Source organism: Sebastes umbrosus, chromosome 7, assembly GCF_015220745.1.
Source record: "Sebastes umbrosus isolate fSebUmb1 chromosome 7, fSebUmb1.pri, whole genome shotgun sequence".
Lineage (NCBI taxonomy): Eukaryota > Metazoa > Chordata > Actinopteri > Perciformes > Sebastidae > Sebastes > Sebastes umbrosus.
The window spans coordinates 2,571,797-2,586,665 of NC_051275.1; the positions used below are offsets into that span (position 1 = coordinate 2,571,797).

Genomic DNA, 14,869 nt, shown 5'->3' on the forward strand with positions numbered 1-14,869 from the left:
AAGAACGACATTTTTTATTATTGTGATGAAAAATAAAGAAAACTGTAGGTGTGTGATGTAAACAAACTGTATGATGCTTCAGTTTAGGTGTCAGGAGGAATGGGAGCTAGAGCTGTCAATCAATTCAAATATTTAATCGCGATAGATTAATTGTCAACTCTTATCAACATGGGAGTGGGCAAATATGCTGGTTTATGCAAATGTATCTATACATTTATTATTGGAAATCAATTAACAACACAAAACAATGACAGATATTGTCCAGAAACCCTCACAGGTACTGCATTTAGCATATGCTCAAATCATAACATGGCAAACTGCGGCCCAACAGGCAACAACAGCTGTCAGTGTGTCAGTGTGCTGACTTGACTATGATTTGCCCCAAACATGTGGTTATCATAAAGTGGGCAAGTTTGGAGTGTTATTTAGCCTCCTTCATGACAAGCTAGTATGAGCTGGTTGGTACCGATGGATTCTTTAGGTTTTCTAGTTTCATATGATGCCAATATCTTCATCTAGCTGTAAAAGTGACCCCACTACAACCTCCAAAAAATCACAAGTTGCATTAATGCGTTAAAGAAATTAGTGGCGTTAAAACTAATTTGCGTTAACACGTTATTATTGCATTAACTTTGACAGCCCTAATGGGACCCCAAATGAGTTCTGAAAGATTTTTAGGGGAACAAAGTTTAAAACTTTAACTAAAAAGATTAACTCAATTCACTGAATTAATCCTCTCAAACTGCTGCCGACAAGTTGTAGTACCTTACTAATAAACTGGGTTGTTTTTCTGTACTTTCAAGAATTCCCTACATGAGAGTTCCTTAAAGAGTAACTTAAAGTGGTAGTAGGCAGTATATTTTTGGCATCTTTGGGCAAACATCCCATAATAACCTTTCAGCATATTGTAATTCAAGTATTCTGAGAGATAACTAGACTTCTGCTCCTCCTCATGGCTCTGTTTTCAGGCTAAAATCTAGCCCGTGACGGGAGACTTTGACCAATCACAGGTCATTTCATTGAGAGAGTGTTCCTATTGGCTGTGCTGCGGTCATGTGACCAGAAATTGGCGTTCCTTCACCAGATTACACAATGGCGGCGGCGTCACAAACCTTCTCATTTTACAGCTAAACCGTGCACTACAAGATGATTCTGAAAACATTTGAGGAGAGAAACAGACATTAACGCAACAGAATATTGATTCACATTTGATCAGCGCTGCGTAGTTTGACCGTTTGGTCGGAGTTTGCGAGTGATTGACATCCGGCTCTCATAGACGGCAGCTGGACAGCAGACCAGATCAGCTTTGACTGCTTGTTTTCCTCCGCTCTCTGAAATCTTGCACATGCCTTTAGGAGCACATGAGGACACAGGAGGACACAGAGGCACATGATTTTTTTTCAGGTTACCTGTCTCATGTACTACTGTGACAATATAGCGACCGTTTTATAAACATTAACTTTTTTTAATCATATTTGCTCCAATTTCGCCTTCTGATGCTTTAACACCTCGTGAAAATCTTTTCTTTGCTGACCTTCAGTCGTTTAACTTTTCACCCTGCTGCAGTGGAGTTCAGGTTAAAGGTGCCCTGTGGAGTTTTCCTGTAAACAAACCAAAGTTATGTTTATATTCAGCGTTACTCACCGACACTCACTGTGTGTATCCCTGAGCTCTAACAAATGTGTTGAGTGCATTTCCATTTCCATTTTCTTTTACCATTTTAAATCCAGCATTGCACATCCATGTTCACTAACTCAAAGTCTTCTTGGTGAGAACGACGCTGCTGTAATTTATACGTTTACGGCCTTTTTGTTTAATAATTAGTGAACTGTTCGTCATAACTTTTTTTTTTTATTATTTATGTACAAATATAATTATTGAATCATTATTTAAAAGTGTTCTGAATCTGCTCTTTTGACTTACAGCATATGATTTTACAGGGCAAACATTACCAGAAAAATTAAGTGTTCAGACGAAGGTTGTGATATAATAAAATAATAATTTAATTAGTAATAATAATGGTCCAAAATGATGTGTAATATTGCATAGTTTTAAGTCAAGTCAGGACCCCCAAACCCAATATCTCATGGTGTCTTTTATTCACTTTTGTTTCTCTTTATCCTGCTGCATAATATGTAGGAGCATCCTGAATGATCCCCTACTATAGGCTACAAATAACACAGGAAAGCACTTTAACTATTAACACTAAACACACCACCTCAACCCTAGAATGTTCCAGTGTGAATATTGTTGGAGTTTTATAGGCCTACTATAGAAGATGCATAGCCCAAGTATAATAATAGCAATAAAACCGCAGCTGATTATGACTGACACAGTAGAACATTCTTAAAGAAATAATGAATAAATAGGAATAAGTTGCAAGAGGTTGCTGATACCGACTGCTACACATGCCAACATGTGAATAACAGAGTACTGGTGCTTATTTTTTTCCACTTCAAGCACTGATAATAGATATGCTCTGAATTTGGAATTTAGCCCCTTTAAATTAGATATTGTAATTTACTTTATGGTGTATCGGCCTTTTATACTTCTGCTTAATTTAGTGATTTACAACTTTTCTGTGTGCTGCTCAGCAACCACCAGAAGAGTCACAGTCTTTATTTAGATGCTGGCTCTAAAAAAAAGTCTGTGTTGCTAACTTATTTTTTCTCATAATAAACTTGATTTTAGTGGGGGTGACATAGCCTACACTGTCTGTGTTTGTCCAAAATAAACTCAGAAAAAAAAGTTTGGAAATTTGTGTTTGGTGGATTATTTCTCCGTTGTTACAATGCTAACTGGCATTGTATTTTACATGGTTGGAAAGCCTGTTTATTTACCTTCACAATGATGTCCAACTTGTAAGGATCATGCATTTGTGGGATGAGCAGCACAGCTGATTATGTGGGTAGTGCCCAAGTGAAATTTGCCAGAAATGCTCTGCCAATGGTAAACAGTGTATTCTCCTGTTGGTACTGACTCTTGTTTTGAGTTGTTTGGTGGATTGGATGATTGAACCCTCTATCAGTAACAAGGAACAAACAAGACTTATTGGTAATTTTAGCCTCAGTAGCGGGTGGAAGATCCATATGCAGCCACAACAGCCTGGCACCTCCTCCTCATGCTGGTCACCAACCTGGTCACACGTTGCTGTGGGATGGCATTCCATTCCTCAACCAGGATTCGTTGCAGGTCAGCCAACATCAGCCAGGCTGTTGTGGCTGCATATGGATCATCCACCCACTACTGAGGCTCTTGACAGTGTATTAAATTAATAAAGTATAAAATAGCCAATATGTCTTGTTTGTTCCTTGTTACTGATAGAGAGTTCAATCATCCAATCCACCAAACAACTCAAAACAAGAGTCAACACCAACAGGAGAATACACTGTTTACCATTGACGGAGCATTTTGGCAAATGTTTCTTGGGCGCTACCCACATAATCAACTGTGCTGCTCATCCCACAAATGCATGATCCTTACAAGTTGGACATCATTGTGAAGGTAAATAAACAGGCTTTCCAACCATGTAAAATACAATGACCATTAGCATTGTAACAACAGAGAAATAATCCACCAAACACAAATTTCCAAACTTTTTTTTCTGAATTATATCATGAAATAGTATCAGAATTAAGTTAATGTTAAAGTAGCTCATGATTGAATTCTGCCTGATTCATGTTCAAGTTTACAACATGTCAAAACAACAGGGTCAGAGCACTTCACAGTGCAAGCATTGCAGACTCAGGTAAGATTTTACATGAATCCAAATGTATTAAACAATCTTCCCATCTGAGCACATTCCCTAACAGCTGCTGTACACTGCTCACTCTTATTGAGTACTGACTGAATAAATATGTCTGCTTTAATCAGCTGTTGCAGTAACACTTTGGTGTTCTGTAAGCCTGAGGCACGCTCTCTCATAAACAGTGGCAATAAGCTCAGAGGGGCTCATGCACAAAAAAGGATGCACGCACACATTTCCTCACTGAGTCTGGTATGTATAAAAATGCAAATCTGACATGTGAACAACACCCAGTCATCCCCCTCTTGTACATATTCTACAGCATCTGCTGTAATTTTCAAAAGAATCAAGTTGAGATGTGTTGGGCAAAAGAGGCTTCACACTATTCGCTGTTAGTCTGATTGAAACTGAGCCATGTTCACATCGAGTTTTTGAGGGGGGTATTTATTTTTAGAACTGTGTTTATCCAGCTCAGCACACTTCTCTACATTGACAATATTAAGTAAATGTCATGCTGATGTAAAGATAAAGTTACAATATACAGTATGAGTTACTGATAATGAGACAAAAACAATGTAAAAATAGACTCTTAAATATTTCAAGCTAAGTATTACAGGGGAACTACAGCCATTTTCATAATTCATACATGTTACTCCTATGGTCTAAGACAGTCCACAAATATTAGTAAATATGAACAACTCTCTCCCAAATCCAAAATCTACTCAAACATGTGATGTCATAGAGTATAACGTGTGGAACTGCTCCATAGACGATGAGTATAGGGGTACATTTTCTGTTTCACAACTGATGCTGCGTCCGAATTCACATACTATGTGTACTATTGTTCATAATACCTTTGTGTGAATAAACAGCAGTATGTATCTTTTCAGACACTCTGAGCATTTATTCACGTTGTCACTTCCTCTGAGCCTCCTTGCCGGTTAGAGACGTGTTACCACGGTAACCCGTACCAACCTCGTGTGACCAAAACAACGATTTGTGAGAATCAAAGTTAATTTAAAATACAAATTATGCCTAGCAAAGTGAAATCTTATATTTACACTTAAATTGAAGCGTTATTGATGTTACAGAGCTGTCCATCAACGTCCGTTATGAATGTTGTTGTCACTACCGCATTGGATTGTGGGATATTTAAGCCGCCATAGTGTCCAGTGTTGCATACTGTAGTTATATTATGCAACTAACTGTACAATTTGTATTTACTGTAACTGTACTATGTGTTTCATAATTAGTTTCAAAAATGTCACATACTGTTTTAGCGTACTAAACAGCATGTTAGGATGGAATTTCGGACACAACCTGCCACCACTACAATACATCAGACCGGCACATACTGTACGGGTAGTTCGCAAAAAGTCAAGGCCGCGCCCCCTTTTTGGGGAAAGAAAATTGAAGATCCTATAGACTTCAATGCAATTTGACATGTGTTTGGATTGTAATTTTGACCAGTTTGTATGCATTCATCTCTTGATATTAAAACAATTGTTTTATACACACGTGTAATTATTATTTTGCGACCTTGCTTGAACCTGAGCGTTTGCGATACCTTAAAGGGACTGTTTGTAAGAATCAGAAATTGCTTGTTAACAGCGACACCTGTGGCCGTTAAGTCAACGAAAGTCAGCGCCCTGTTGCTCGCGCTTGTGCTCGCTCTACATAGACATGAACGAGCATTGCTCAGAACAGTGAGGCGACACACGTCAGCTAAAACCACAATATCACTCTATATTTCAGCTGCTTGGCAGTAATGTTAGCTGACCAGACGGAGGTCTCTCCATGAATCAATGCTGATCCTAGTGTTGGCTTTTCCTGCTTCAGCCTCCCGACCGCGGCCGGAGAGAAAAGGGGAGACACCGGAGTTTTGGTCGGAGACGATAACGTTTCTTTCTGCGGATCCCCGTCACTTCACAAGACACGGGAAACCTCTGTTGGTCTGGAGGAGCTGCAGCATTTATTTCTGCACAAACGTCCACTGTACATTCACTAGATATTCTCAGAGCTAAACTAACTCTTCTTCAGTGTGGAGTGTGCGCGCATGCACGTGAGAGTGGAGTGAGAACGAGCGCGGTGTGTGAATGAAGGCAAGCAGGCAGAGGAGCAGAGGACAGCAGAGACTCCGGTCCTGGAGACCAAAGCTACGGTCTCCCCTGCGTCCTCCGACCGCGGCCAACACTGTTTAACAGACGGGCTTCACTAAATACAACCAAGAGGTTTTGGTGCTTCCGTGTAGTTTGTGTTGGAGTCTTGTCTGAACAGCGCATGGGACACCGACCCGGAATGATTTATACGTGCAAGAAGTTACAAACAGTCCCTTTAATAATGATCGCCGCCATGTCCCTTCAGTCTTCCTCCGTCCAACACAGTGGCCACATATTGCTGATCCAGACTTCTATACATAAATATGTATAGAAGTCTGGATCAAATGAAATGATTGAATCACTTTAGGTATTGTTAATTGTTGTTTGTAAATAACCAGCCTGTTAATAACCAACTGTGTGATCTATAGGTTGAGATTTAGTTGGAGACTGATGCTGCTATAACGTTAATGTATGACTGTATTACTGCAGCAGCCTCCCACTCAAGCCAACGTTAGCTAGCCATGCTAGTCACTGTCACCAGCATCATTTAGCCATTTACCACACTGACAGCGAATATTAACGTATCATATGGGCCTCAGATCTCAGTGTGAAAGCCTCGGTTAACCCGCTACACACGCTTCATCATTTTCTCTCCTTGGTGCAACCAACTACACAGCAACTCTTCAGTATAGTGTTATTACTGTTACCGGTTTGTTTAAGGTAGAAGTTAGGAGACATGTTTCAACTTCTTCTGTTTACTCTGTTATCGTCTATGAGGGACACACAACATTGTTTTCCCCCAAAAGGGGGCGTGGTCATAAAGCTCATTTAGGTATAACAAAAAATCTAAATCAGTCTCCCATTCATTGTCTACGGAGCAGCTCTTGCCCCTGTGACATCACAGGTTTGAGAATGACTTCTTTCTGGCTTTGAGAGAGAGTAGTTAATGATTGCCAATCTTGATTGAACTGTCCTAGGCCATGGAAAGAAGATATTGGAATTCTTCATTTAGGTGGTGTTCCCCTTCAAGACAATTTAAAGATCCACATCAGAATGTACCGATATACAAAGGTATCTTAGTAAAGCTTTATACCATGTAAGAAATCCAACTACTTGTAGGGTTACACAGGCTACAGGGACTCCTCAGTAACTGTAATTAGTCATCTTTGTGCTCATTTCAACGTGTTTCAGGTGCAGTTTTGACCCCCAGGAGACAACATTAAGCAGTTCAAAGAAAGGCTGTAATCTTCTCTTCACAACAGTGTGAACCCATTTACAAACCAAACACTTTCATTTGCTGCTGGTGTTATATTCAGCATCCCAAAGCAGAAGTGAGAACATATTGAGAGATTTCTTGAAAAATAATTGCACTGTATTGCTGCCCATTTATGTCAAATGGCAGACCCTATGCAAAACTATAAATCAGTCCCTGCATCGTGGACACTTATTGTGTAACTATGGCAACACCTCCGAAAGAACAATTCAGATTGTGTTGCTGCAAATAACGACAGACTTTAGCCATAAACTATATTTTAAGGTCATGTCCACATTGAGGCTTTGTATTTTTTAGGCCCCCTCATGGCTCTAGGGAGGACAATGTCTGAGTAATATATTGACAGGACATGTTGTACAGAGACATTCATGGTTCTCAGTCACCTACTGACTTTGTTGACAAGTTGACATTTGTGGTTTTGAGTGAAATATCTCAGCACTATCGTAACGGATTGTCATGAAATTTTGGTGCAGACATTCACGAACCCCTCAGAATGAATTGTATTAACTTTGGTAATCCCCCTGACTTTTCCTCTAGCACCACTTGCAGGTCGAAATCGTACAGCTATACATGGCTGCAGAGTAGTTATGAGTACACAAGACTAAGTAGGTTTTGTTTCTGTGTGACTTTTTTTGTCAGAAATAAGAATATTTTGGGTTGAATCTATGCAAAGCTTTTGACTTGAGCTTCAGAGTTTTTAGTTGTTGTAGCTACTGAGAAACGTCATCCCTTCTTGTGATGTGGGGAATTTGATCTTTGGGCTCACAGAGGAGTGATTGCCTCAAATATGTGCGACCTCAGCCTGATCTCATGGAAAGGCGCGTAAATAGCACAACTTTTTAAGGACATTTCGTGCGTCACGATAACGCATTTTAGGCTTTTCGCTTTTAACCATGGGGTTAATGGTGTGAAATGTTTTTTTCAAGCGTCATTTAACGCCACATAGTTACCATGAAATGGCCACAGTTATGTTCAGCAGTGGCGTAATTATCAATGGTGCAACCAGTGTGCCGTACCGGGGACTAGAAGCTGTCAGAGCCCAAAAATCACCTTCCTACACCGTGTCTACACTGAATCCATTATATGCACTTCTGTTACGTCAAGTAAACAATTGTTCTTTTTAAACAGAAAACACACATTTAACATTGTGATATTTACTGAAAATGACATACAATATAGCCAACAGCAGTCAGAAACTTTCAGCTCCCTGGCGATCTCCCTCCAGCCAGCTGCCACCTTGTTAAGGTTTTTGTAGTGAAATGAGGAGGTATCGTATAGACAACTCCTCATTTCAACTTCACCAATCAGCCACTCCTGGTCCATTGAGGCGATTTCAAGGCGAGCGACAGGAATAAATAGAAACAACTGGGTGTCTGACAAAAGTTCAGCTCAAAACGCTGGCGTCGCTCACGGCCAGGACATTCCAATACAAAAGGACAAGGTTCTCAGTGTTGTTAATGACTTTGTGGAGCAAAAGACCTGTAGGATAAACTTCTAATGGTTGAGTACTGATTTCCTTTTGTTATTATGGAGTGGGATCAGGGATTTAAATCTCTAGCACTGTAATTGTTAAGTCTCATATGTTGGAAAATGCGCACCTACTGAAATCTGTGTCTGTGATAACATTTGGCTGCTGAGTCCAGAGCAGGCTGCTAAGTTAGCATTGATGAATTTGCCGCTCCAGTTGCTGTCCGTGGTGCTGATCTAAGGCTGGTTGGCAGGAAGGGAGTTGCGTGATGAGCCTCTCTATGATGGCATAGCAGTTGTCTGCTTTGCAATTGTCTGGAGCGGTTGTGTGTGTATGTGCATGTATGCACACGAGCGTGCAGTTGTGTTTGGGGGAAGGGCCCAGGAAAAAGGTTTTGCACCGTGGCCGATCACAATTATGTCACGCTGCTGGTGTTCACACAACAAAACTATGGTAACGGATGCAGTTAGGTTTAGGCAACAAAACCACTTAGGTTTAGGAAAAACATTATGGTTGGGCTTAATAAGTATGTGAACTAAGTAAAATGCGTACGTAATATACGTATGGAAAACACGTCACTAACTTCAAAATAACTCGACAACTCTTTCGGACATGAACACCGGTGCCCTGGTTGAAACCCCGGTCTATGTTTGACCCATCCACTGTAAGCAGTCTCTCTCACTTTTTGATTCTACGTCACTAGCTCTGAGCATAGCATATTCATGCAAATGCCTTTACATTGCAGTCAGTCCAGATTACATGGCATTAAATGACGCACAAAAGCAAGAATGGCATTGTTATTGCACATGAAATGACTTACAAATTGCCGTGTCATTCATACGGCATTTGGTGAGACCGAGCTGGCTGCCTTAGTGTTGCTCTCTGTGGACCACCTTGGGTTTAACCCAGTGGTTCATAAACTGTTGAGAGGCATGACAGGTGGCACGCGCATGACTGGGGGAAAATGTAATGCGCAATTATTATTATTATTATTATTATAATTTTTTTTTTTTTAACGTTGGAATCTTTTTCACGGCAGAACAGTAAACTAATTGTCTCTTTATACAACCATGGCAGCAGTGGTGTTCATTCAGACATGTAGTCTGTAGGTTCAAAGGATGGACAGATATTTGACAAAAAGAAAAACAGACGATGCTTCAGAGACGACAAGACAATGTGCTCATCTGACGGTAATCAAAAGAAAATATGACAAAGTATAGGGCTGCACCGATTGGTTCGAAGCTTCATTCATAACGTTGACATTCTAATTATTATTAAACTTACAGAAACATTAGCCTAGAAGGTGGCCTCCTCTCTCAAACACACACAGAGCGAGCGACACAGCACTCCGTCCGTCTCTGTAATCCCCTCAGTCCTCAGTCCAAAAGTCCAAATTTATTGAAAAAAGAGAGATCGTATCTATTTCCAAAATTCACTACATGTTTTTAATTAACGACATATTCTGCTTCAGTCTATATTTTTGTTGTTTAGCCTTTCGAAAACAACAGTTTCACTTCGGTTAAAAAATGTTTTCTCTTCCGCACACACCTGTAACGGGGCGGTCTAGCTGTAATCCAACAGCACCATAAATTATGAAATTATATTGTGAAAATATGTCTTCCTCCAAAAGGGGGGAATGGCAGAAAAAGTTTGAGACCCACTGGTTTATCCAATTTGTCACTCACACTCACATGCCTCACCACATTCTTATCATTAAAAAATGCTCTTCAAAATGTATGTTCTAAAATGTTTGTGTTAAAGCATGTTTTAAAGTTTAAATGGACAGTGCACGTACACAAATAGATATACTGTATCATCTGTGCATTCCAATACCCATACTCCCATACTATTTAGTATGCCAGAAAAATATTTAGTATGTCCCAATACATAGCATGTCAAATGCAGTATGCCAAAAATACCAGGATGTCCTACTACATCCGGTTGCATTTTGCAGTATGCAAGCCAGCTTGCTTTTCTGGCTATTGTGACCCCCGTTTGACTTGTGCCATGGATCACACATATGATGTTTGTCAATTTAAAACATAATTTTGCAAGTCAAGAAAGAGAGGGTGTGAGTACATCCCAGTAGGAAACACACAAGCTTCGTAGCAAACGTGATTCATGGCGCAATTCAAACAGGATCAAAAAAATATTTGTTTCTCGCCGTTGACTACCAATCATATTTCTTTCTGAAATGTAGTCCCATGGTTTTCTATCTGAGGGGGCGGGACTTTGCCTCTCTATATGAGCAAGAGGGTCAAAGTTCAAGGCGCAATGTTATGAAGAAGTAGTATGTCCCAATTGTATGCATGCTGCATGTACATGCTTTGTAAGAGCAGCTGCAGTTTGTACTAAAAGTAAAAAGAAAAAGTATGCAATTTGGAAAACAGCCCATGTCCGCAAAACAAATGAACTGAGGACTGGAGTAATAGCGTCAGAAAAGGAAGAATCATGTCAGCTTTGTAATGTCTTTGTTTCCAATTATAACAACAAATACGACAAAATGCTGAGACTGCACTGATATTACAGTTGGATGAATACATAAAAGATTCATCAATGTCAAAAGTTCATTCATACGTCATCAAGCTCGTACACATACAGTGAGTGAAACCCAACGTGTCAGATAATAGCAGACAGAGAGACAGAGAAAACCGAGAGCAAAACTGGCTGAAGATTTGGATTTAAATTGCTCCCTTTACTCTCTGTGAGCCTTCAAAGGGCAACACTCACTCTCTCCAGATTTACTGATTTGCTGTTTCTGCCTCAGTAGCAATGACCTTCAGGTCAAACTCTTCTCTTCTTCCTCCTTCATGCCAGCACGTTACTGTGCTACCCTCGTCCTTACCGCCACAGAATTCAATACAGTTTTATTCAAATGATCTAAGTTGCATTGATACAAATAGGTAAACAAAGATAATATGGGTGCTAAACCATAAAGATAAGTGCAAGACTCCCACAGAGGGCAGAATTTATGTTCATAGACCCCAGACATCTGGCGGACAGCCAAAGGCGGTCATAAACATAAACCACAGTCAACCCCGACATTATGACTGGAAAACAGGTTTGAACCATTCATAAAATGAAGATGACTACTGATGACAAGGGAGTTTTATGAAGAGTGCAAGCTGGCAGTAAAAGGCAAAAAAAGGCTAAAAACTAGGGCTGTCAATCGACTCAAATATTTAATCTTAATATCTAAGTTTGTATGATTGTTGATGGTTAAACGTGATTAATTGCAAATTAATCGCACATTTTTTATCTGTTCAAAATGTACCTTAAAGGGAGATGGGCAAATATGCTGCTTTATATGAAAATGTATGTATATATTTATTATTGGAAATCAGTGGGCAGTGTGGGCAGTGGTGACCTAAAGGTTAGAGAAACGAGCATGAGACCGGAGGTTTGCCGGTTCAATCCACGGACTGGCAGGATAAGTCTGGGTGGGGAAAGTGAAAAGCAACACTTGCCCCTCCCTCATTACCACCACTGAGGTGCCCTTGAGCAAGGCACTTAACCCCAACCGCTCCAGTGGAGCTGCCAGCAGATCACACTGTGAACTTCCAGGTGTGAATGTGATCAGGGCGTTCCTGAAGAAGAGAGCATTGCTCTCAGTGAACCTCCCCCTGAATAAATAAAGGTAAAAAAAAAAAAAAAGAAAAAAAAAATTAACAACACAAAACAATGAGAAATATTGTCCAGAAACCCTCACAGTCACACTGTCAGTGGCTGACTTGACTATGACTTGTCCCAAACTGCATGTGATTATCATAAAGTGGGCATGTCTGTAAAGGGGAGACTCGTGGGATTTGCTAAAATTTAGTGTAAGATTTGAGCGTTATTTAGCCTCCTTCGCGACAAGCTAGTATGACATGGCTGGTACCAATGGATTCCTTATGTTTTTTAGTTTCATATCTTCACTCTAGCTTTAAAACTGAGCCCGCTACAACCTAAAAATGCGTTAATGTGTCAAAGGGACTGTTTGTAACTTCTTACACGTATAAATCAATCCGGGTCGGTGTCCCATGCGTCACCACCGAGCTCTCCATATCTTGCTTCCCCACTCACCTCCAACGTACACACACACTCTAAGCACTCTACTCTTACAATAACTGTCTCTAGAGAGGTCCATTCACGTTTTTGCGTCGGCCGCCGTAGCAGTCCTACATGCTTGGCACACGGGAGAAGTTGTAATCTGCAACCTCACCGCTAGATACCGCCACATCCTACCCACCGTTCCTTTTAATGTTGTATTTTGTCATTTTTATCAGTTGTCAAGTGGTAAAAACTGGTTAAATGATGACGTTATGTCAAGTCAATGATGTACATCCGTAGCTGAAGTTACTTTACAAGCATACTTATTCCAAGCCAAACCAAGAGTTTTTTTCTAACTTAAAGTGGTTTTGTTGCCTCTAGAGAGAGACTTTTGCGTTCACGCTTGTGAAACTGCGATCACGTGAGCCACAGAGTGCAAAACCTTGGTACCACCAGCCGCCGTCTGACTTCCGATGCGAGCGGCGTCACCACGGTTTTGCACTCGGTGGCTCACGTTACCGCCGTCTTGGAAAAGGAGGAGTGAACGGAGGGATACTCAGTTGGTTGCAATCTGCAACCACACCACTAGATGCCGCCAAGGCCTACACACTGTACCTTTAACCTAAAGTGAGTCTCAGAGGAGTTGAAATGTTTTCATATTTTGTTTTTGTTATACTTGTGTTACTCAGACAGAAATAATCTCCTTTTTATAAATGGAAGCAGCAAATGTTGTGTAGCCTAAAGTATTGTTTTCACACTTTGCAGAAAAACCTTTATGTGTAGCACAAGACTGAGCCTCCATGACGTCATACAGGCTCAATTTGAAAGTATTGCTATCAGCGGTTCTTTCTGAGCCTGCAGTAGATGATTGTCTGCTGTTTATATTTAACAAAAATCAGACAAACACTGTTATCACTTTTTTAATGATGTGACAAAACTACTATCAGGAAAGGTCTGCAATTTTAGATATTTTGATGTTGCCGTGATGTCGGTGATTAAGGAGGATAGCATGAGATAAGCAGTAATAGGCTGTCAGTGTATTATCTAGTGTCAGGAAAAGGTGATGTAGGAGTCGGAAAGAGCAGCAGGAGACAGCAGGGAAGAGAGAGGACAGTATTACTGTAGGTGGAAAAAAAGTGCTGCTGGCAGTTCCATCTTTTCCGGAGGCCAATAATGTCATTTTGTAAAATAGATTTACAGGCACAAACTAGACAAAACAGAGAGCAGAAATCATTTTCAATAACCCAACTGAAGCTCAACAGAACCCTAAAACACCAGTTGCAGGTTAATTTACTAAGGAGGAGATAGAAATAGGCAGAGCAGAGAGTATATTTTCCTGATGGTGACAACATTGAGCTAAATGCAGACCTTTCTCCACCGTCTCTTATTTACCAGAGCACTTCTATCTGGCTTCTGCTGACTAACTGTAGAAGTCCCTCAATTTTCCACATGCAGTGGGAGTGAACTGAAATCTTTGACTGCTTACATTTTGAAGATGGATTCCAGATGTATCAGTACACGAGCCTTCCTGGTAACCTATTTGTGAAGGGACTGCAAACAATTCATTTGTTTTACTGTAAGATCATTTACAAATAGAAGAGTAATTATTTTCTCTTTGAAGCCATACGGTATACTATATCCCTCTGTTTATGATGTTTTATTACACGTATCACCCTGCACCTATTCAATCAGCTCAAACTAATGAGAGACATCATTTGTTTAGTTTCAGAAGATATTTTGTAATAGATCATACAAGAACTATTTAAAGCAGCAGTAGGCAGAATATTTTTGGCGTCATTGGGCAGAAATAACCTTTCAGCATATTGTAATTCAAGTGTTCTGAGAGGAAACTAGACTTCTGCTCCTCCTCATGGCTCTGTTTTCAGGCTTTAGAAGATCTAGTCTGTGACGGGAGACTTTGGCCAATCACAGGTCAATTCAGAGAGAGAGCGTTCCTATTGGCTGAAGGCAGAAAAAAGTTATTTTTATAAAACGGTCACTATATCCCGACAGCAGTGCATGACACAGGTAATCTGAAAAAAATCATGTTCCTCTGTGTCCTCCGGTGCTCCTAATGGTATCTGCAAGATTTCACAGACCGGAGCAAAACAACCAATCAGAGCCGACCTGGAGCCTTGCCGTCTCTGAGTAGCTGTCAATCACTCGCAAACTATCTGCAACAAATACACTAATTTCTTTAATGCATTAACACGCGGACTCAGTTTTAAGAGTGAAGATGTCATCGTATGAAA

The 14,869-nt window shown here is 40.3% G+C and overlaps 1 long non-coding RNA gene across 1 annotated transcript; it reads left to right on the forward strand.

Annotated features, from left to right (window-relative positions):
- Positions 1-338: 338 nt before the first annotated feature.
- On the forward strand, positions 339-12,239 carry LOC119491032. The gene is made up of 3 exons (XR_005207523.1): positions 339-349; positions 10,931-10,942; positions 11,959-12,239. It is a non-coding gene; the product is annotated as an uncharacterized LOC119491032 (long non-coding RNA).
- Positions 12,240-14,869: the final 2,630 nt, after the last annotated feature.